Source organism: Haliotis asinina, chromosome 2 (assembly GCF_037392515.1).
Source record: "Haliotis asinina isolate JCU_RB_2024 chromosome 2, JCU_Hal_asi_v2, whole genome shotgun sequence".
NCBI lineage: Eukaryota > Metazoa > Mollusca > Gastropoda > Lepetellida > Haliotidae > Haliotis > Haliotis asinina.
In genome coordinates this window covers 74,376,487-74,398,025 of record NC_090281.1, presented here as the reverse complement: position 1 = coordinate 74,398,025, position 21,539 = coordinate 74,376,487, and the positions used below count along the sequence as shown (strand labels likewise).

The 21,539-nt window shown below is 38.4% G+C and overlaps 1 protein-coding gene across 1 annotated transcript in view; it reads left to right on the top strand.

Annotated features, from left to right (window-relative positions):
* The window catches only part of LOC137274300 (serine-rich adhesin for platelets-like), a 192,464-nt gene that overhangs the window by 41,072 nt on the left and 129,853 nt on the right, over positions 1 to 21,539 (top strand). The gene's annotated exons all lie outside the window — the stretch shown is intronic.

The following is a 21,539-nucleotide window of genomic DNA, read 5'->3' as shown; positions in this document are numbered from 1 at the left end:
TTGATACTGGTTTTGTAATGTATGCTGGGTATTAAGGTGTGAGATGATCAAACAGAAAAATGTCATCCGCGAGGTGTGAATCTTATTCCGTGTGTTTGTCCTCAAAATCATGGCGTTTCTTATTTTTCATTTATACATTTTCTGAAAATTTCTCTGAAAGTATGTTGCAATAGTTTCCATGTCAAAACTAATAATATAAACTATTCCTTGAGGCTTTAGTTATTATTGTAACCTTCATTATCGTATGTTGGGTGACTTTTTAATCATATATAAGCACGAGATTTATTCAAAAGTAAGTAAAATGACACATGACATGCTGCACTTAACTCAGAATATATATAAATGTGTTTTGTTACTTTCATTTGTAAATTTTGTTAAATTTTGAGGACATGCCATCTCATAAAATCAGGTGATCATTTCAAGGTGTGTTGAGTACACCGATGGTAACCTGTGATTACATGTAGTAATGGAGCAGGGGTGAGCCAAGGATCAGATTATGTCAGTGTGTTTTTAGTAATAAGGTGATTACCTGCTTTCAGTCTGAGCCGCCTCAACAGCACCAAGTATAACCTGTGTCTGAAGGGGCTGTTATTATTGTAATTATTAGATCACATTGCACAGGTTATCTGGATGTTTAATCACAGTCAGAACCTACTTGTTTGCGTTTAAACTGGGACTTCTAAGGTGCTGGTTTTGTTTTCTTGTTGAAATGGGAAAAATAAATAGACTTCTTACATTACCACTCGGGGTTTGATCATACCCCATGCAAACCTGCAGGACGAGAGAACACAAAGGAAGAATAATGAGAGAAGTTTTGATGCTTTTGCTGGTGAATCTATTTAGTGCTTGGGCATGCTTGGTTTGACATAGTACTGATGGCATCGGTACAGATGGATTTTATGTTCAGATCACAAATTCAATTGACAATCACAAAGATCTTTGGTGGACTTGAAAACTGCAGCATATTCTCGCACTACTTCTATTGCTACCCCGAGTTCGACTGCTAATAATGCTACTTTTAACACGTACACTAATATGGCCTATGGGGTAGCCAAGTGTTTAAAATATTTGCTCATCTCACCACATCCCAGATTCAATTCCCCACATGGGTATAATGTGTGAAGCCTATTTCTGGAGTCACTAACTCATGGTTCACTAGCAAAACTAATTGACAAAAATTTTAATGTTATATATCATGACATGATTGAAATACTGCTCCAAGCTTCAACAGAACTCAGTCACTGAAGAACTATATCAATCTCACATAGGGGTTTGCTCAGAACCATATTAAAATCACTAGAGCAAAACCCATGTTCTGTTTCAAGGTAATAATCAAGGCAATTTTGATTGTGGGACATGGAGATACAGATCTTTGATCCAGTTGACAGAACAGAGGTTTAATGGTCGGAGAACTTTTGTGAGCAGTCGTAGCTTTATTGTACTACTGTGTGGTATCTGTGGATAAATTGCTTATTTTTTGTGACAGGACTTGATAAATCACTTGTCTGACAATGGTATGTCATGACCTGGCATGTGGAAAAGGGGATTTCCTCTATTAATATTGATATATTTCTATCTCATTTCAAACTTCTTGTCCTTGATATGCAAATTTAGTTTTCCAATTGTGGTAACTTCTTTATATTGGTCTGTGACCTGCCTCTTGTGCAGACCTCCATTGTGTTGTGCAGTGTGGAGATTGTCGTCATTGTGGTCAGCCAGCCGGTCCGACAATGGCTATCGTGTGACAATGGTCATGTGACAGCTAGCGCTGGATGGTGTCAACCCGTGAAAGGATGCAGTGTTTTTATGACAATTATGTTTGGTCGTCTCTCCACAGGGGTATCAATTACCGGCCTTCTTGTTGAATATGTATTATTTCTTGTCCTGTTCTCACAATTTATCAAGGAAAGTTTTATGATGATGCATTACCCCGAGATCTAATCTTTTCAGCATAGAGACATGATTCCACAAGACGTAGAAGACATGTAGGGGTGTTCCCAGAATTATGAAGAATAACATTTTGATCATAGGGTTTAGTTGCTGAACTAGTAGGACCACAATCTGCTTAGGGCAGTGTTACTGGAAACAAATCCTATGTTTCAGACTTTGTGGAATGTGTGGAATTGGACTTGCATTGGGTAGAAGAGGATGTGTCTTGTGTTGCAGAATGTGTCAAATAGGATGAAATCTCAGTTATACAAGAATGCCTGACCATTCAGCTTGGTGATGGTAGTTTGGGAAGAGTGATTGGTGTGTTATGATTGAGTGATAATGTTGGTTTTAGACCCTCTTCTGCACAATTTTGAGAAAGGAATGAATTTTGAACAACAGTGTTGGTGTTTATTTTGCAGTTGAAGTGGTGATTGGATTGGATTAGAAATATTTAAGCAAAGGGAAATGATGTTAATTGTTTGTAGATTGACTAAAAGCAATGAATTTGATAAATGTTTATTGGAATGTGTGAGGAATGCACGGACATAAAGGAACAGAGAATCTGATTATTCCAGGGCAAGTTAACACAGTCCTGGATTAATAAAATGTTAGCACATTGCAGCATACCTTCAGTTATGCAGGGTGGTGGAGTAGTCTAGTGGTTAAAGCGTTCGCTTGTTGCGCTGAAAACCAAGGTTTCATTTCCTACATGGTTTCACATGTTAATGTTGCTAAAAGTGGCTCAAAATCACACTCACTCATTTCAGTTATACATGGTTCCCATCAGTGATTGTTCAAAGGTTAGAACTACTTACCACTCTCTGTCCTTGTTCTATGCATGATTAGAATTTTGAAGCAAACGTTCTGAGGAAGTCAAAAAAGACCCCACTTCAACAAAATATCAAAAAGCAAGCCCCCAAATTAGTTTCTTCTGGCGATAATGATATGCTGGAAAACAACAATAGACCCTTGATGTTTTTAGGTTATCTCCCCTTCCTCATCCCATATTCCAGATCAGCGGGTCTTTCATTTAAGACGTCCAGTGAGTGTGTGAGTTTAGTTTTACATCACTTTAAGCAATATTCCAGAAATATCACAGTATGGGACACGAGAGATGGGGTTTTCAGTTTTCCATATCGAATAGTGAGTTGTTGTGAAGATGAGGGCTAAAACATGTCTGCCACTGGCACTTCTTGTTGATAAAGGAGACCAGCTTGCTATCTTGTTAATGTATTGTAAATCTTTTGTATAGAGTAATGCTCATGATATCAAACACCAAATTTTCTCACGTAGACTTTTACTATACTGGTAATGTTGGAATAGTGCTGAGCAGAACAACAAATAAACAAATAAGGTGAGATCAAATACCTCTTAAAATGGGGCAGTGATGAGTGTATTGACCTAGATCGTGGAGAAAAATACTATTTCCCTGAGGATATTTAGCAGTTATATGCAAATAAACCTGCCAGCATTGACAATTAACCTATCAGATCCAACCTTTGTCCACAATGACCACAGGCTGTGATTATATGTGATACCTTCATCGACTAGAGGATTAAATCTGGTATGTACAAGATAATGATTGGTCATTGATCTCAGGCGTATACACTAATATCTCGTTCAGGAATCAATACCTGTTCAATATGTTGTGTTGATAATTGTACATCATTGATTGCTGTGTGGGACACTTTGTGGGATTCAGATGTTTAAGAAGATCAAAGTGAGATTTCAACTGTCGATAGTGGCTGACTGTCCAGGTTGTTGGCATTTTCGCAGAACATGTGGTTACATTGGCAATCAACTAGGTTGCGGTTCAATCAGCAAATATGAAATTTAGTCAGACAGCTCCTGTTTGCAACTTGTCAGTGAAAACATGTCACCCATAATAGGTAGCAAGCAAGCAGATTTCAAGCAGCTTTTAGAGTTGCATCCCTTGAACCTTTTTCGATATGATTTTCTTCCTTCAAATCTTCAGATCCAAGGAAGATTTGTGCTTTTATTATCATATGTGGTTTAACGCAGCATTCTGAAATATGAGTGTGTTTTATAATGGCTGCTGTGAATATTCTGTTCTAGACAAACCTGGGTTCTGAGCCAGTAGAGTTCAATTGCACATATTGAGCAAGTCACACGTATTGTAAATAATAATATAACCTGTGTCTTTGAGTATTTTTTCTTAATCTATCTGACCTTAAAAAACTATTATATTGTTTGAAGTGGTGATTAGAAAATATTATCCATAATAGAGGTCAGTAGGGTAGCCTAGTGGTTGAAGCATTTGCTTCTAATACCAAAGATCCAGGGCTGATTCCCAACAAACTAAGTGTGAAGCCAATTTCTGGTGTCTCCCCACCATATTTGTGGAATATTGCTAAAAGCAGCATATGACTAGACTCACTTACTCACAGACTGTTAATAATCGAATTATCAATATCCATGACAAAACTGTATATTTAATACAAAGCAATGTGTTAAAAATGGTATTGTTTTCATTGCAACTGTAATCTGTTGTGAAGTTTATGAGAAGTAATTTTTCAACCAGTTGGTATGGGGTTAATGGTTTTGTATCTGACATGTGGAAATGGTGATGAATGTGATGTTTTAAATACCATGTCGGTACTGCTCACTGTTAGGTGACCAGTGTAAACAGCTACAAATGTCATTCTCACAGTGGACAGGCTGGACACTGGCGGTGATCCTGGTCACATGATGCTCACCCATGGCTCAACACCGGACGCTATATCGGTCGGTATAGTTTTGGATTTTTATGTGGATATGGTTACATTGTATGACAGTTTTAGGAGTTATTTACTGCAGTTCACTGTACCACTGTATTTGTTTAGGGCACTGCTGTTTACTGTATGTCCCAGCTTCTGAGTGCTGCTATTCAATGTTCTTCCCTATTGTTTGGAATGCTGCCTTTCACTGTGCTTTATTCTGTTTTCTGTAGGTTCGTTTCTGAACCAGGATCACATGATTGGTTATTCGAACTCAACAATTGTTTAGAAGATGATTCTTGATTAACTAGCATCATTCTCGGGAGTTCCACTTAATCTGTGGATGTCGAAGCAGTGCACCATTTTCAACTTCCTTCACTTGAATCTGACATACGAGGGTTGGCTGAAAAGTTCTCAGCCTGAGTGGTTTTTCCCCACCAGGTAGAGACAGGTGTTTGCCACCAATGAGGACAATCATTTAGTGAATCATAGACACAAGAACTACAAACGTACTAATAGTTTTATCTCAACTACAGCTCTTTTGGTAAACCTACCCTCTGAAATCATCAGAAATGGACAAAACTGAATACAGGGCAGTCATCAAGTACTTGCAAAAGAAAGGGATGTCCCCAACACAGATACATGCTGACATGGTCTCCACTCTAGGGGATGATGCTCCTTCATTTTCCACAGTAAAGAAGTGGGCTGCAGAATTTAAGCGTGGCAGACAAAGCCTTGATGATGACCCACGCTCAGGAAGGCCTTCAACAGCAACCACTCCAGAAAACATCACGCGAGTGCTCGATATGTTGATGGATGATCGACGATTGACTACTCGACATATTGCTAGTGTAGTGGGCATCTCTCATGAGAGGGTTGAGCATATTATCACCAACGAATTAGGAATGACTAAAGTTTCTGCAAGATGGGTGCCAAAACTCTTGACAGCAGAACAGAAAGGTGTCAGGTACCAGACGTCCCTTGACAATTTGCATCGTTTTGAAGCAGATCCCGATGATTTTGTGGCACGATTTGTAACCATGGATGAGACCTGGATACATCACTTTCAACCAGAAACAAAACTACAGTCAAAACAGTGGAAGCATCCTGATTCACCAGCTCCGAAGAAAGCCAAGTCTGTTCCTTCAGCTGGAAAGGTGATGGCATCGGTCTTTTGGGATTCCAGGGGTATTCTGCTCATTGATTATCTTGAAAAAGGTCAAACTATCAACGGCAGATACTATGCTGATCTACTGAACCAGTTGCGAGAAGCAATCAAAGCCAAACGACGAGGGATGATCACTAAAGGTGTCCTCTTCCACCAAGACAATGCGCCTGTTCACAAATCGGTGGTGGCCATGTCAACAATCCGCGATTGTGGCTTTGAACTCATTGACCATCTTCCTTATTCACCTGATTTGGCTCCTTCTGACTTCCACCTGTTCCCCAAAATGAAAAAGGAACTCGCCGGTCGCCATTTTGCAAGTAATGATGACGTCATTTCCGCTGTGACTGATTTTTTTAGGGTAGCTGAAGAAGATTTCTTCCTGACCGGGATTCGGGCCTTGCAGCATCGCTGGCAAAAGTGTGTGAACTTGGAAAGGGACTATGTAGAAAAATAGATTACAAACGTGGACTTTGTAACTTTTTTTCACAGTGAAGCTTAGAACTTTTCAGCCAACCCTCGTATATCTCATGTCACTGAAACACTGTTCCAAGCAGCATCAAATACTGTTCACTCACTAACGTTTATCATCAGTTTGATTATAATTTGCTTTGTCAAGTCAAACACACAGAGTTCATTCCCGACAGTTACAGTATATGTACTGATGAAGTCATGCATGTTGAGACTGTCCGACTTCTGAAATATTGCTTAAAAAGGCCTAAAACAATGCTCACACCATCACTACTACTTTTGGTCTTCCTCCAAAAGTTATTTTTGTTGGTTTGATTACTTCACAGTTTTGCCCTCAGTAAACAGACCACCATGCTTGGTGTTAAGAGGCCACTGCTGCCGTCTGACACTGGTGACCTGACCCACTCCTACCTGTTAAGGTGTGCCCCATCTAAGCCTAGAACAGCTCATGCAGGAAGCGCTAGACATGCAATCAGGTATAGTGTTAGCACTCACATGCATGTCAGACGCTACTTTAACACTGTTCCCTTTGATGCTGGTTGTGTGATGAAAGCCTGCACACCAACAGCTTGGGAACTCCAGTCTTATCCATGGCGTCTGCCTTATTCACCATACTGTGTCTTTGAACTTTGTACTCTTGTACACTCAACTAAATGTGGAACAGGAAGAGGGGCTGGTAGTCAAAACTCATTTAACTTCATGAATACTGCACACTGACAAACTTTAACATATGTGAAAGTAAATACTTTCTGTTGCATAGATGTAGAATATATATATATATATAGTCCAAGGCATTCATTTATTATAAACAGACCAGGACAAATACAAATTAATTGCTGCAAATTGCAAGTATTCCTCATATGCTTATATTCTTGCCTTTGTAAAAAATGAATTCACTTGCATATATTATGCTGAAAAGTCTGAAAAAGTCTTTCATCTGACACTAGATATGGTTATGATAACAAAGAACATGTCTTGAAAGAAAACATGATCAGAACAATGGTTTTGCAGCAGTTTTTGCTCAAAATATCCATCTGTCATGCCATATTCTTTGGACTTATCTTTATCAGTTGGACACCATAGATTTTGGAAGCAGCAACTTTCACACCTTCACAGAAAATAATGACAGTATGTTATCATAGTAAAAGAGTTCTTTCTGAATCATTGAAACAAGTTCGAAAACCAACATTGTTGAAATGTTTTAAACTTTAAAAAGTATCTGTGAACAATTACAGAAAGTTCAAATTCAATACTTTGTATTTAGTTAAGTTTCATACAAACATCCCAAATAGGTTTTGTGTTGGAGTGCGAAAGTCCTATACACGATTATAATGAGAGACCAGTATGTTGGACGTGATGTTGTGGTGAGGCAGGTGGATTATACAGGAAGCCGTCTGCTCACTCTCCCACACTGCTAGGATGGCTGACAGTTGATAAGACAATGTTAGGTCCATCTGACCCACGGAAAGGTCATGCTACCCCTGGTGTTGAAATCTATAACGCTTGTCTCATCAGCAGGCTGCTTGGGTTGTATGTGTGAGAATCTAGTGGTCACTTGTAACTTGTTGTCCAAGTCTGGATTGGTTCCAGTGGTTGCTTGCTTTATGTGGATTGCTTGAGTTGCTGGTGAGGTGTCGGAGAATCTAACGATCCCTTCCCACTTGTTGTCCTGTTCTGTATCAGGCGAAGATGTTACTTGCAACTCATGTGTTGTCTCAATAACATGCTACTACAATTGTAGGCATGAGAATCTTGTGATCCCTTCCCACCAGTTGTCTAAATCTAAATCAGGCAAAGATGTTAGTTGCAATTCATATATTTTCTCCAAAGCTAGCTGCTACAATTGTAGGCATGAGAATCTTGTGATCACTTCCCACCAGTTGTCTAAATCTGAAGCAGGCAAAGATGTTAGATGCTAGCATTAGTATTGATCTTCAAGAACATTTGCATATCATATGAGGGGACTAACGGGATCATGTGGTCATTCTTACTAATTTGACTGATGCATGTCATCGTATCCCAGTTCCACTGATTGATGCTTATGATGTCAGTCACTGGATTGTCTGGTCAACATCCAGTTTATTAGATCTTATGCTACCCAGGCTTGTCATGAGCAGTCTGATGGTCAGCCTCACTCACTTAAATGATGGCTGTCATTGTATGCCTTTTATGTTGGTTTATGTTCATGATGTCAGTCACTCAGTTGTCTGGCCCATATATCAATAATTGAAGACCACTGTCATATAGATAGTGGGGAGATGGATAGCTTAGCGGTTAATGCATTCACTCATGACACTGAAGAATCTGAGTTCGATTCCCCATATGGGTACAGTGTGTGAAGCCCATTTCTTTTGCCTGATGCCATATCATTGGAATAAAGCTGAAATATATGCACTCATATAGCTAGAGCAGCTTTCACTGTGAATCTGAACTAAGCATCCACTGTTCTTAGGCAATGGTGAAGCCTAATGGTTAAAGCAACCACTGGGTTACAATTCCCTACATGTACAAAAACTGTAAAGCCCATTTCTGGTGTACCTCGCCAGGTATTGCTGGAATATTGCTAAAGTGGCATGAAACCATACTCACTCACTTATTATATGACTCTTCCTGCTGCAACACCAGTCAGTCCTCTGTCATTGTCTGCTTAGATCAATCAGCAGTCATACGAGCTTCCTTCTAGAAAGTTAACATTGACTCCTGTCAGAGTGGTATGTGACCACTGCTGACAACTGCTGGTATGGGCAACTGTGACAAGTACAGGTCACACTGACAGATTTGGTCAAGGATTAACACCTGTGTGATGCCTAGATGTGTGCCTCATTTACCTGGGGTGGGGTTGGGTTGTTGGTAGATTGGAGATTAACTATCTCAAGTAGTTGATCATTTGGTAGTTTCAGGAGCAAGGAATGTCATCTAATTTTCATGGACTATTGACATTGGTGCTTCTGTGTTGAACTTTTTGGATGGGACTCTGTAAATACTCTGTAAATAGCTTTTAACAAGTACTTTAGGTATGCTTAAATCAAAGTTTAGTACAATTTACCTTATTCAAGGCCTTTACAATGCAAGTTGAGAAATTGATGGTTTTGTAGAGGATATTATTTTTTGCAGCAATTGTTCTTCAACTTTTCTCCTGAAAGGTGAAGTCTAATGTGTATTCTTATTTTGAAAATGCTTGTGGATTTTACTGAAGTTGTAATCATAGAAGATTTGTATAAATTTCCCACATTAATCTGGCATTCAGTGAAAGGAGTGAAGTGTTGTCAATGGCATAAACTGAAGTCACTGACTGAGCATGAAACTTTGGTGATTTTGATATGCCTGTATCACAACCTCCAGCTCTGTAACAATGTCATCAACAACAGTCATAACATCAACATAAGACCAATTCCAGCAAGCAACCAACACCACTGTCCACATGATCACTATCAGACCTAGAACCACCAACTTCAACAGCAGAAACATCAGCAACAACAAACTGGCAATATCAAGTCCAACAAACTGGGAATATCAAGTCCAACAAACTACCAAAATAAAGTCCAACAAACTACCAACACCAACACCTACTCCAACAAACTACCAACACCTACTCCAACAAACTACCAACACCAACACCTACTCCAACAAACTACCAACATCAGGTCCAACAAACTACCAACACCAACACCTAGTCCAACAAACTACCAACATCAGGTCCAACAAACTACCAACACCAACAGCTAGTCCAACAAACTACCAACATCAGGTCCAACAAACTACCAACACCTAGTCCACCAAACTGCCAACACCAAGTCCAACAAACTACAAACACCAAGTCCAAAAGACTACCAAAATAAAGTCAAACTGCCAACACCAAGTCCACCAGACTACCAAAACCAAACATCACCACCACCACTACCAGCAATTGCATTGGTAACAGCAACAACAACATCAGCATCAACACAACATAACACAAAACCAACTCCACCAATACTCATAAAATCCTGAAATATCTACACCAACTGCACCACCACCAATAACCACAACATCAACCTTTCTCAAGAGGATGTCTCATCTCTCGTACCCCTTAGTACAACAGCGCTCAGTCAAGGACTCATGCAAAGATAGGGAGACAGATGTTTGCCTCCATTAGAGATGGGACACACAGACGGAACCAGAGTGTCAATATTTTGACCAATCAGTTCAATTTCTGGAAATAAGAAAGAGTGGACAATGGACAGTGATCTGAAATCTGTCACTCCAGCCTAGAAACCAGTATCCATGGTCATTTGTAAAGGGAACGCAAGTCTTTGAATGAAGTCTCAGTCAGGATTTTGGTGAGTGCCAATGGTTACATGTTCATACCGGTGAACATAGTGAGAACCAGTGTATAAATGTCCGTATCAGTGTGCATGGTGTGTGGTGGTGTATGAATGTCCATATCAACGGACATGGTGTGTGCTAGTAAATAAATGTCCATATCAGTGGGCATGGTGTGTGCTAGTATATAAATGTCCATATCAGTGGGCATGGTGTGTGCTAGTATATAAATGTCCATATCAGTGGGCATGGTGTGTGCTAGTATATAATTGTCCAGATCAGTGGGCATGCTGTGTGCTAGTGTATAAATATGCGTATCAGTGGGCATGGTGTATACTAGTGTATAAATGTCATATCAGAGAACATTATGATAACCATAGTATAAATGTCCATATGGTGTGTGCAAGTGTATAAGTGTCCATATCAGTGGGTGTGCAAGTATATAAATGTCTATATCAGTGGGCATGGTGTATGCAAGTGTGTAAATGTCCATATCAGCGGGTATGGTGAATGCAAGTGTATAAATGTCTATATCAGTGGGCATGGTGTGTGCAAATGTATAAATGTCCATATCAGTGGGCATGGTGTGTGCAAATGTATAAATGTCCATATCAGTGGTCATGGTGGGTGCCAGTGTATCAATGTTCATATCAGTGACTGTTGATACTGTCTGTCCTAACAAGGCATCTGTCCTTCTATTTGGTTGATATACCTGACTTTGGACCTATAATAACGTGTTATGTAGTCTTGGAAAGTGATCTGCATCAGTTTTTGGCTGGCAGCATACAGGCCGGAAAGTGCGAGTGACACCACCGAGGTTGAGTTAAGCTAGGAGTCAGGGTTGTATTTGAGTAAGTTTGGAATGTCTGAACGAATTCAAACATTTGTTCCATGGTGTGAGGAAGTTGTTGATATATAACCAGCAATGCAAACTTATAGGTGTTAAAGGTGCTGTTGCACTCAGATATGACGGAATCAGGGTACAACAATACCAAACTTCTCACCAGAGCAACTCAAGGGTCATGTGTGTTTGTATGTGTCATTAAAATATAAACTGTGGATGTTTAAGTTTTTCAGGACAGATTGATGATGAAATAATGGCTTGTGTGTTGCCAGTGATTTTTCAGATCTACCTAGAAGTATCAATGAATATGATGAGTGTCAGTGTATAAATGTCCATATTAGTGAACACAGTGAGGGCTGATGTATGAATGTTCATATAAGGAGGCAAGTTGAGAATCAGTGTATAAATGAACATATGAGAGGGCATGGTGAGAACCAGTCTAGAAATATCCACATCAATGAGTATTAGTGGAAATTGTCATAACTAGTGTGTTAAGGTCCATATCAGTGAACATGGTGAGGACTGATGTATAAATGTTCATATCAGGAGGCATGTTGAGAACCAGTGTAGAAATATCCACATCAATGAGTGTTGATATGTAAGTGTCTTTTCCCACGAAGGTGTGTGTTCCTTTTGTGGTTGAAATGCCTGACCGTGGACCTATGATTGTTATTGTGTTTGCTTCATGGACAAGTGACCACTGACCAGGTCAGACTAGAGATGTGTACCAAAGTGCCATGCTAATTGCTGTAAAGACACCATTACTCCCTTGTTATTGTAACAGCAAGAGTGTGAACAAAATGAAGAACCAGAAACGTGATACTTGTGGCCTTCTGTAAATGTCTAATGGAATATCTGTGTGCCAGTCTGATAGCTAAAGATATATATTCTTTGATAGGGCGAAATTAACAATTACTTTTTATTCTCAAATGGGTCCACTTGAACTGACTGTTAACATGATCATTCAGTAATATATGCGAGATAAAGGATCGCATACCCTACAGACGAATACATGACAAGTGAAAACATTGTTCCTCTTTCATGAGGCTGTTTGGATTTACGTCTGTGTCACTGTTGTTTATTTGTTCTTCTAATTGTTGAAGTTTGCTTGTCATGCTAAAGATCAAGGCTTATATTTCCATATGGGTACAATGTGTGAAGCTCATTCTAGGTGTCATCTGCCATCGTGTTGCTGGATCTGCTAAAAATGGAACTCACTTATTCAAATTGTTGACTATCAGTAACAATGGCAAGGGGGTGGCCAAGTGGATAAAGCTCTAGCCTGTCACACAGAAAACACTAGAGTTGTGACGATTAATCGATACGCAAGTTATCGCGATTCAAGAGCTGCACGATACGATACATCGATACGATTGTCGTGTATCGATTCAACACGATACTTACATACTTAGCAGTCTACGAAAACACCGTCTCCCCTTCTATTTAGATTTTCATGGAAAATATTGCTATGGACATACTCCGACTGAGATAATTTTCACAAATTTATTTTGTTATCTGTGCAAAAAAGCCAGTTATGCCAGTGTTGATCCCTGCTGTTCCATTTTTGGGGAAAACACTACTTTGCTGACACATGCTAAACATTTTTAATAAAATGTCTTTCATGATGACATGTTTTTTTTTTCTTGGGAGAAGAATACCTTCCCTGCAATGATAACATAACAGCACATTATTTCCAGTACTTTTATTTTTCTGTATACAAGGACAAAATATCGTGTTACATATCATATCATATGTATCGGACTACCATTATCATGATACGTATCGTATCGTGGCATGGGCGTATCGTCACAACTCTAGAAAACACAGGTGATTCTCAGATGGGTACAGTATGTAAAGGCCATTTCTGATATCCCCTGTTGTGATCTTGCTGGAATATTGCTAAAAGCTGTGTAAAACTTAAGTCGTTCACTCATTCTCTGAAGCAGTCACAGGAGCCCTAGTCTACCCAGACAACTCCCATGTCTATGTATGGGTGGCCACACCTTCAGGATTGCTGGTAGATCACATGTAACCTATACTGGTCATAATATATGACTTATTGGGCCTTCTTTCCCACTCACTTGGTTCAGTGTATGTCATTATACCCAGAAGCTGTGGATTGTTGTTCGTTCTGTCAATGTTTGGTTCGCCTGGTCAAAATTTTAAGAATTTGATGGTCAGATGGGTGATGTGGTTGATTGCATATCATCATGTCTTGAAGGTGTGGATTGTTGTTCATTGTATCCGTCACTCTTTTTCTCTGGCTTTGACTTGATTGTTTACAGGTTGCAATTATACTGATTGAATATTGCTGAAAGTGGTGTTAAATAACAAAATAATGCAAATCATGGCCGAGCCTCCTGGTCAGAACAGGAAGGACACTGATACATTTCTGGATTCAGATAGATTTCCAGAGAGTGAATGAAATGTGAAATAAAATTTCATTAAATTTCATGGAAAGAGTTACTCTCCCATTTCAAGCTTTTTCCATGCCTGAAATTTATGTAGAAATAAAGACATAAGGGAAGCTTTCAGTCAGTGGATGAAAGATGTCAAAAAAGCCCCAATTATATCCCAAGTACATGTCCATTATATTTATTTCTATTAAAAATAGTATACAGTATGCATGTGTGGTGTCCTTGTAGGCATAGTATGTCATTAATCCGAAGTCAACAAATATTGGCAATTAATCTATTTGTATAAAGTCACTTATCGCTGACGTGCATCAATGGGTCTTTGTGTGGATATCCAGCAAGGGGAACCACATCGTCATCACATCTATACAAGTTGCCTTCCGTGATTACTCTCTAAGCTCTTGGTACACAATCAAGCCCCGGCTTCCACATCAAAGGGAGGCTACTCCTTCATGTCTGTTGATCTTGGCAGGCAGTCAATGAAGCTCTGTATTAACAGAACAACAACGATGGTTGTGAGCTGGTATTTTCACTGTATGCTGTGGAATACTCAGCTTGAACAATTTTACTTACATGCTGATAGGTATTCATTCATTGATCACAAATGAATCCTTTGTCGTCAGTTCTCATAATGGGTTATCCTAGAAATTACACTCATGATAAGGAGTGTTACAAGGTAGGAAAACTTTGGGCGTATAGTTAGTGGTAATTTTTTTCCAGCTAAATAGAAAAGCACATGTTGAAGACGGGAAATCTATTGAGTCAAATAAAAAATGGGAAATAGTCTGTTTGTGAATGCAGATCAGCAGTCTAAGTCATTAGATCAAGTTATACAGGAGATTTTCTTTTAAATGGTTTTAACATTTTAGGAAGGTTTTATTTACCGTAGGTTATTTTGTATGGACATTCTTACTTGATTCTTTGCAATAAAACTTTGACTCACCATATTTTTTTTTATGCCTGTTTCATACCAAACAGTATATCCTATCAGGAAATCCAGTACACACAAATGTTTTTGATGTGGGTGATGAATTGTAATTTGATGGGATCACAGGTGATTCTGTTGTCTGAGGCATTGCATTAGTCTGTGTCGCATACCATGGCATGATTGTAAGATTTTAATGCCAGTTTGGCCCAGATTATGTTTCTTGGTGTGTCACAGACACCGTCGTGGGTTTCATCAAAGTGCTAATTCTCTAAGTCTTGCCTTTCTCTTGGCTTTCATCCCACATCAGGCAGACTTGGTGGTGTGACTGTGATGTTGATCAAAGTGGTGTTTCAAACATTCTCAGAAAAAAATCACTTGATATATATGCCTGAAATATGTAGTATAAACTCTGACATCACTTGGTATTAACACTGATATCACTTGATATATGTATGCCTACATATCATAGTATTAAAAGTTACATCACTTGATTTTATGATGTACATTTCTTGATCCTGCCACATACATCATTTGGTATTAACATCTACATTGTAGGTGGACGGTCTAAAGTTATGGATACTTTTCATACTAAATCAATTTTCACTGGTATCAAACATTATGTCCCAAGGTAAATATATCATAGAATCTGAGTGGTGGACCAACAGCCATCTAAACTGCTGCCATTCATTGTTATGTTTAGAGTTGTGTCCCTTGAGATGAAACCTTTGATCATGGTGTTTGTATTCCAGTTCATCCCAATATCTGTCTAGAGTTTTCTGACTTTGGCATTCCCAAACCATATCACTGTGAGTTTAAATCCCAGTTTGCCTGTATTGCTTTGGGGTTTGTCTGTACCATGGCTGTACACACTGGTTTCTTCAAAGTTGTAAATACCCAAGACCTGCAGTGCCTTGGGTTTACTCGTACATCAAGATGACTTGCTATCATGTAGCTGGAATATGGTTAAAACATTGACATTCACTCACTCACAAGCTCCACACTCCATGATGTTCATACTGTTCAAGCTGTGTAATTGTTCTAGCATCACCAATATTCAGATATTTCATCTTTAAGTATGATAAAACACCATACAGCCTGATGATCCCCGAACTGATAAGGCAGATTTATTGTATGGCAGTACAGATGAAGTGTTGTTAGATGTGTGTCCTGTAAAATGCTTTCACTTGTGAGATGGATATGACAGAGACTGAGTTTAATTTTATTCCACTTTTAGCAATATACCAGCAATTTCAGAACAGGAACACCAGAAATGGTCTTCACACATTGTTGGGAATTGAACCTTAGTCTTGAGTATGATGAGCAACCGCTTGAACCACCAGGCTACCCCACCACCTGAACCCATCAGGAGCTTGGATGTTATGGAGACTCCCCAACACTACAGTCCACTGTATTACCTACAGTGTCAGAAAGGTTGTGCTTATGGTAGAGAACCCAGGCACACTCCTAATCGGTGTTAAGTAAAATGTGTTCAGGTATCAGGAGCTACCAAACCAAAGACATCGAGAACACATCAGCATGACTGTGTCCAGCTCCATTGCTTGTCAGCTCAATATATTGCGACTGTGGCGATACCAAAATCACAACACATCCATTTGTTTCACAATTTGTCTGTAAGAAACAAACATCGTACAATGTTTTACTAACAGATTTATTCAAGTAATTTCCTCATGTGTATCATGCATGTGAATTCACATTCGTCTTGTACCTAGGTCTTTAAGGTATGAATTTGTATAGCAATTTTGCTAATTAACAACTGCTCAAATAGAATTTGATATTGTCAGGACAGAACTTCTATTACGCTCAGGCTGGGCACTCAGCATATGAGGTACAAATATACAGTGAAGTGTACATAGAATGGAGGGATGGTTTGCATGGAAGTTAATACAGTTTGATGGCAGTACAGAATATGGATAGTCTTTTTAGCACAGTGAAACAATTCACTTAATTTTAACGTAATGAATACACAGTTATGTAAGGTTTGACACATCAGGTTTTTTTTAAATAATGGTTTGATCAGGTATACGTTTTCTGATGCTGTTTGAAGAAAGAGCAGGGAAAAATGTAATGAAATTCATCGCCAGCATCACCTCACACATGTCAAAGGCTCATGGAAAAAAAAGGTACTGAGACTGTTTTTTAGTCAGACTCTCATTCGTGGATTCATTATAACGGACTATTCCATGCATACACAATGTAGGCTAAAGCCTCTTCTTTGACCATACATGAGCAAGGTGATGTAATTCATTTATTCTTTCATTCATGTGTAACCACCACTTGTTGAATTTCATGTGTTCAAGTGGCAAACATGATTGATGATGGAGGACGAGGCTGACACAGTTATTGATTCAGCTCATGGCAATTAAGGTCACATTGAATGCAATAAATGTCACAGGCAGAGAGAACTTGCTACCTTATGTATCTTCAGAGAGTTGTCTTTGTCATTCGCCATATTCTTTTAGACTTTCCATGATCGTCTTAACAAGAGCTGATGGTACGTGAGACTTTGTACATGATTTATTACATCACTGTCCATTTTTTATCTATATCATACACTATCAGCATTTATAGCTGTCAAATACTTCCTGATTTGGTCAACTTTATGGGTCAAAGTAGAAGCAACATACATTTGTTGTTTTTCTCAGTGTTTTGGACATGCTGACACGGTTCAGTTCTCTTTGTTTTTTTCTAAGAAAGCTGGGAAGATGCTATGAAAATGTTCTGGATACTTGGAGTTGATTGCATGTCATCCTAATAGATGCTGCTTGTTAAGTAGTTGATCAGTTGACCTATGTATACCATTATTCCACAATACCCTGCCTTATACAAGGAATAGTTTTCTTACATGTTTGGGATTCTATATACCAGTAGAACAAGTCAGCCACTGAATCACCGTTGAGCACAGATGTGACGACATTATTAATGATCACTGATGATCACTGACATGACTCCATGACACATGCATGTGATCCCAATATAATTCTACTTAAACAAACAGGAAACATACAGCTTCTTCACAATTTACTGCTGAAATTAATGAGATTCTGTTCAGTATAAGGTCATTAAGCCATTTTCAGTATTTCTGGTTCCAGAAATGTTTTCAGCAAATTAATATCACTAATCCAGATTATATTTACAGTAATGCATAATAGATTATTCTGCTTCAAGAATGGATGTGTTTGAAATATGTGTAATTTTCTGCCCTGTTGTCATAATGAAACTGAAACACGGTATAGTTATTTAGATGAGTTTTAACAACCATTTGAAAATGACATTTCAGAATCATTTTGCAGAAATTCTGCTTGTTTGAAATTGGTGTTTTCAATGTAATATAGATGTTCATCTGTAATTTTAGCATAATGACATAAGGCAGGACATCTGACATGTTTTAATAAATACATGATGTCGTTGCTGATTTTGAGTGGACGGTGTATGTGATTTTTAATACTGATATGAAATTTTCATATTTATCTGTTGTTTATCTTGACAGGTAACTAATATTTCTTTACCTTCAGTGTTTTTATTTAGATGTTTTAGATATTGTTTGTTTTGTAAAGATCCTCCTTTGCTTACATATTGAAATTCAATTAGCCTGTAGTATTTAAAACATTGTCATAAAGAACACATTTTAATTTACATCCATTGTTTTACTGTCTGCATCAATCATCAAAAATATCTGTTAGAAATGTATCTGATTTTGTTTCATGACCATATAAAGCAAAGTTACAAACATACCTAATGCAAACAACGTATTAAAATGAAATTCTAACACCAGTGCATTTGAACATGGTCCAAGTTATATTTATATAAAATAGCCAAACGGAATATTCATCTCGTCTATTTGAGCACACTCATGTTGCTTGGCCTGTTATGCTTATGGCCGCATCTAAAGCTGTCATTAGCCAGGTAATACAGAGGCTTTTCTTCTTGTCACACAGCTATCTGTTGACTGACATTCAAAGGATGTTTATGTCTCGAAACCATCATGCAAAAGAATTTAATGAGAACATTTAAATTTTCATCCAATCACAACATCACGTGGGACATCAGTTTTTCAAATATTAAGTGTAAATCTCTCAGTGCTCTCTCTGTATGCATGTCACAAGTTAAATCATGGCAGGGAATTGTATGATTTTGTTACTATAGCCTGACATGTTTACAGTCCAGAAGATTAATAATGAAATATGTCTTTAATGTGTTTGTGTAGACTGTACTTAACTGTAACTGTATTTTATGTTTTAGATTTGAGTGATGGCTAATAATTACATAATCAGAAAATATAAGCTTCACTCACTCACTCACTCTCACTCACTCACTCACTCACTCTCTCTCTCTTTCTCTCTCTCTCTCTCTCTCTCTCTCTTTCTCTCTCTCTCTCTCTCTCTCAACCTGTTAGGTGTATTATGCTGGCCAGTATTAAAATTGTCTTCTCTTTTTGTACTTTAATAAAAATATCTGTAATGAAATTATTCAGTGATATTGACTGGGATTCTTTTTCTTGAAATTGCCATTGAATGATTCTTTTCTGCATTGATAATTTAAAACGTTATACCTCTTGGAATGCCAGTTCATTCAAACTGGTAAGTTCCAAATGGCTGAGCTAATGACTAGTCATACCATTCACACCTGTTAATTAATACCTAATCACACCTGTTAATTTACACCTGTGTAGGTGGGAATTAAAGCAGGGTGAATTTACTCCAGTGCTTTTTAAATAAATATATCAAAGGTTAGAACAAACCCTGAGGTAAACTTTTGAATAATAATACAATACCTGTTCCTTTATCCCATTTCTGAAAACTGTGAGTGAATGCTGGTGAGGTGACGCCCTTCTTTGCGGCACCTAGCTCAATGATGCATTGTTTATAATCGTATTTGTTGAGTTGAAGGTTAAAATGTTTACATGCCTGAGTCCTACACCTGTGACTAATCAGCCAACAGGTAGTGCCAATGGGATCTAGATTTCTGTTGTAACGTATTCAGGTTATGGTTCTGTTTGTACACATTGACAGTTTTCCCACTACCTGATTTGAGAGTCTGCGCATGTTTGAAGACATCCTTGCTCATATCTGCATTTTAGTTGTAAAACATGCATTTGTTCATACAAGTTATGTATTTTTTAGTCCAACCTGCCTTTTGTCTTTCCTTTGCATATTTGTCCCAGGTGTCTGTATCTTCAACCCTCTCCATCTGTTGGGACCTTCGAAGGCCTGGGATGGAATAGGCCTTCCGCAACCCATGCTTGCCATAGAAGGCGACTGTGCTTGTTGTAAGAGGCAACTAATGGGATCGGGTGATTCGGCTTGCTGACTTGGTTGGCACATGTCATTGGTTGCCAATTGCACAGATTGATGCTCATGTTTTTGGATTGACTGGTCCACACTCCTTTATTTACAGACTGCCCCCATGTAACTTGAAGAGTGCAGCATAAAACTAAACTCACTCACTCCATCTGTTGGTTGCTTAGTTGGTTGTTTAACGCCACACTGCTTTATGGTGGCAGTCTATAAATAATTATGTCAAGACCATAAGTCCAGTGATCAACAGCATGAGCATCAATGTAAGCAAGTGGAATGTGATGACCTGTCAACCAAGTGAGTGAACATAACCTTCCAATCCCGTTTGTTGCCTCTTACAACAAGGATGTGTTGCTGAAGATGAATTCTAACGCGGTCTGTCCATCTGCATTCATTATTTGGTGTAGTTGGAGAACATTTGAGTGTTTATGACACATCACTTCAGAAACACTTGTTACTTGATGCACTTCCATGGACAAGTTGATCATATATACCTCTGCTTATTTAATGTATGGATATCTGGAAGGATAGGACAGTTGGGTGAGACTTTTAACCCTCTAGGGACATTGGTTTGTCTATTTACGTAAAATCTGAGTATGCAGACATCCACTGATTCTTTCATTAATTATGGTTAATGTGTCATGCCATGACGGACTGACCTTAATTGACTAAAAGAACTAGACGTCCTAAACATTGTATAAAACATCCCATATGAATCACAAAAAACATAATTGAAAAAGGAGCATTTTGCTCAAGCTGGACTTCACCTAAAAGTGGCATAACACCACTCTCTTCTCTCTTTCTTTCTCTCTTTCTATCTTTCTCTCTCCCTTCCTCCCTCTCTCTCTCTCCCTCTCTCTCTCTCACTCACACACTCACTCACTCATATGTGTCACACTGTTAGATATTTTTAATGATGACCTGTATTATGTTTTTGGCAATGTTGGATCGGAATCAATGGGTGTGGTATGCATGACTAATAAACGTGCATGTTATATTGGAGGGTTGAATCACTGCTGTAGTTACCTATAGAAATATGAAGGTAATATTTACTGGAGACCATATAAGCTTGCTGTATTTACAATGAGCTAAAGAAATACTGCATACCTAGGTCAAAAATAGAATCTGTTCAACAATACATTCAACAAAACTACATCTATTGCTGGATCATATAGTTAGTACTGTAGAGGTTTCCGATAATAGTTGCGTTCATATACATGTTCTAAAGACACTGTTGAATTCATTGGATGTTATACAGTATCATATATATAACAAGAATGGTAAGTGTTATGAATATTTGAAGAGATTAGTTTAAGAAATATTATGCATATATATGGCTATGAAGATCATACCCCAAAATATTCATAATCATTTGTTGTACGTGCGTTACTGTGGATGTGGGCAATAGCTATCCATAATCTTAATATTTCAATATTATTTTGGCAAGAATT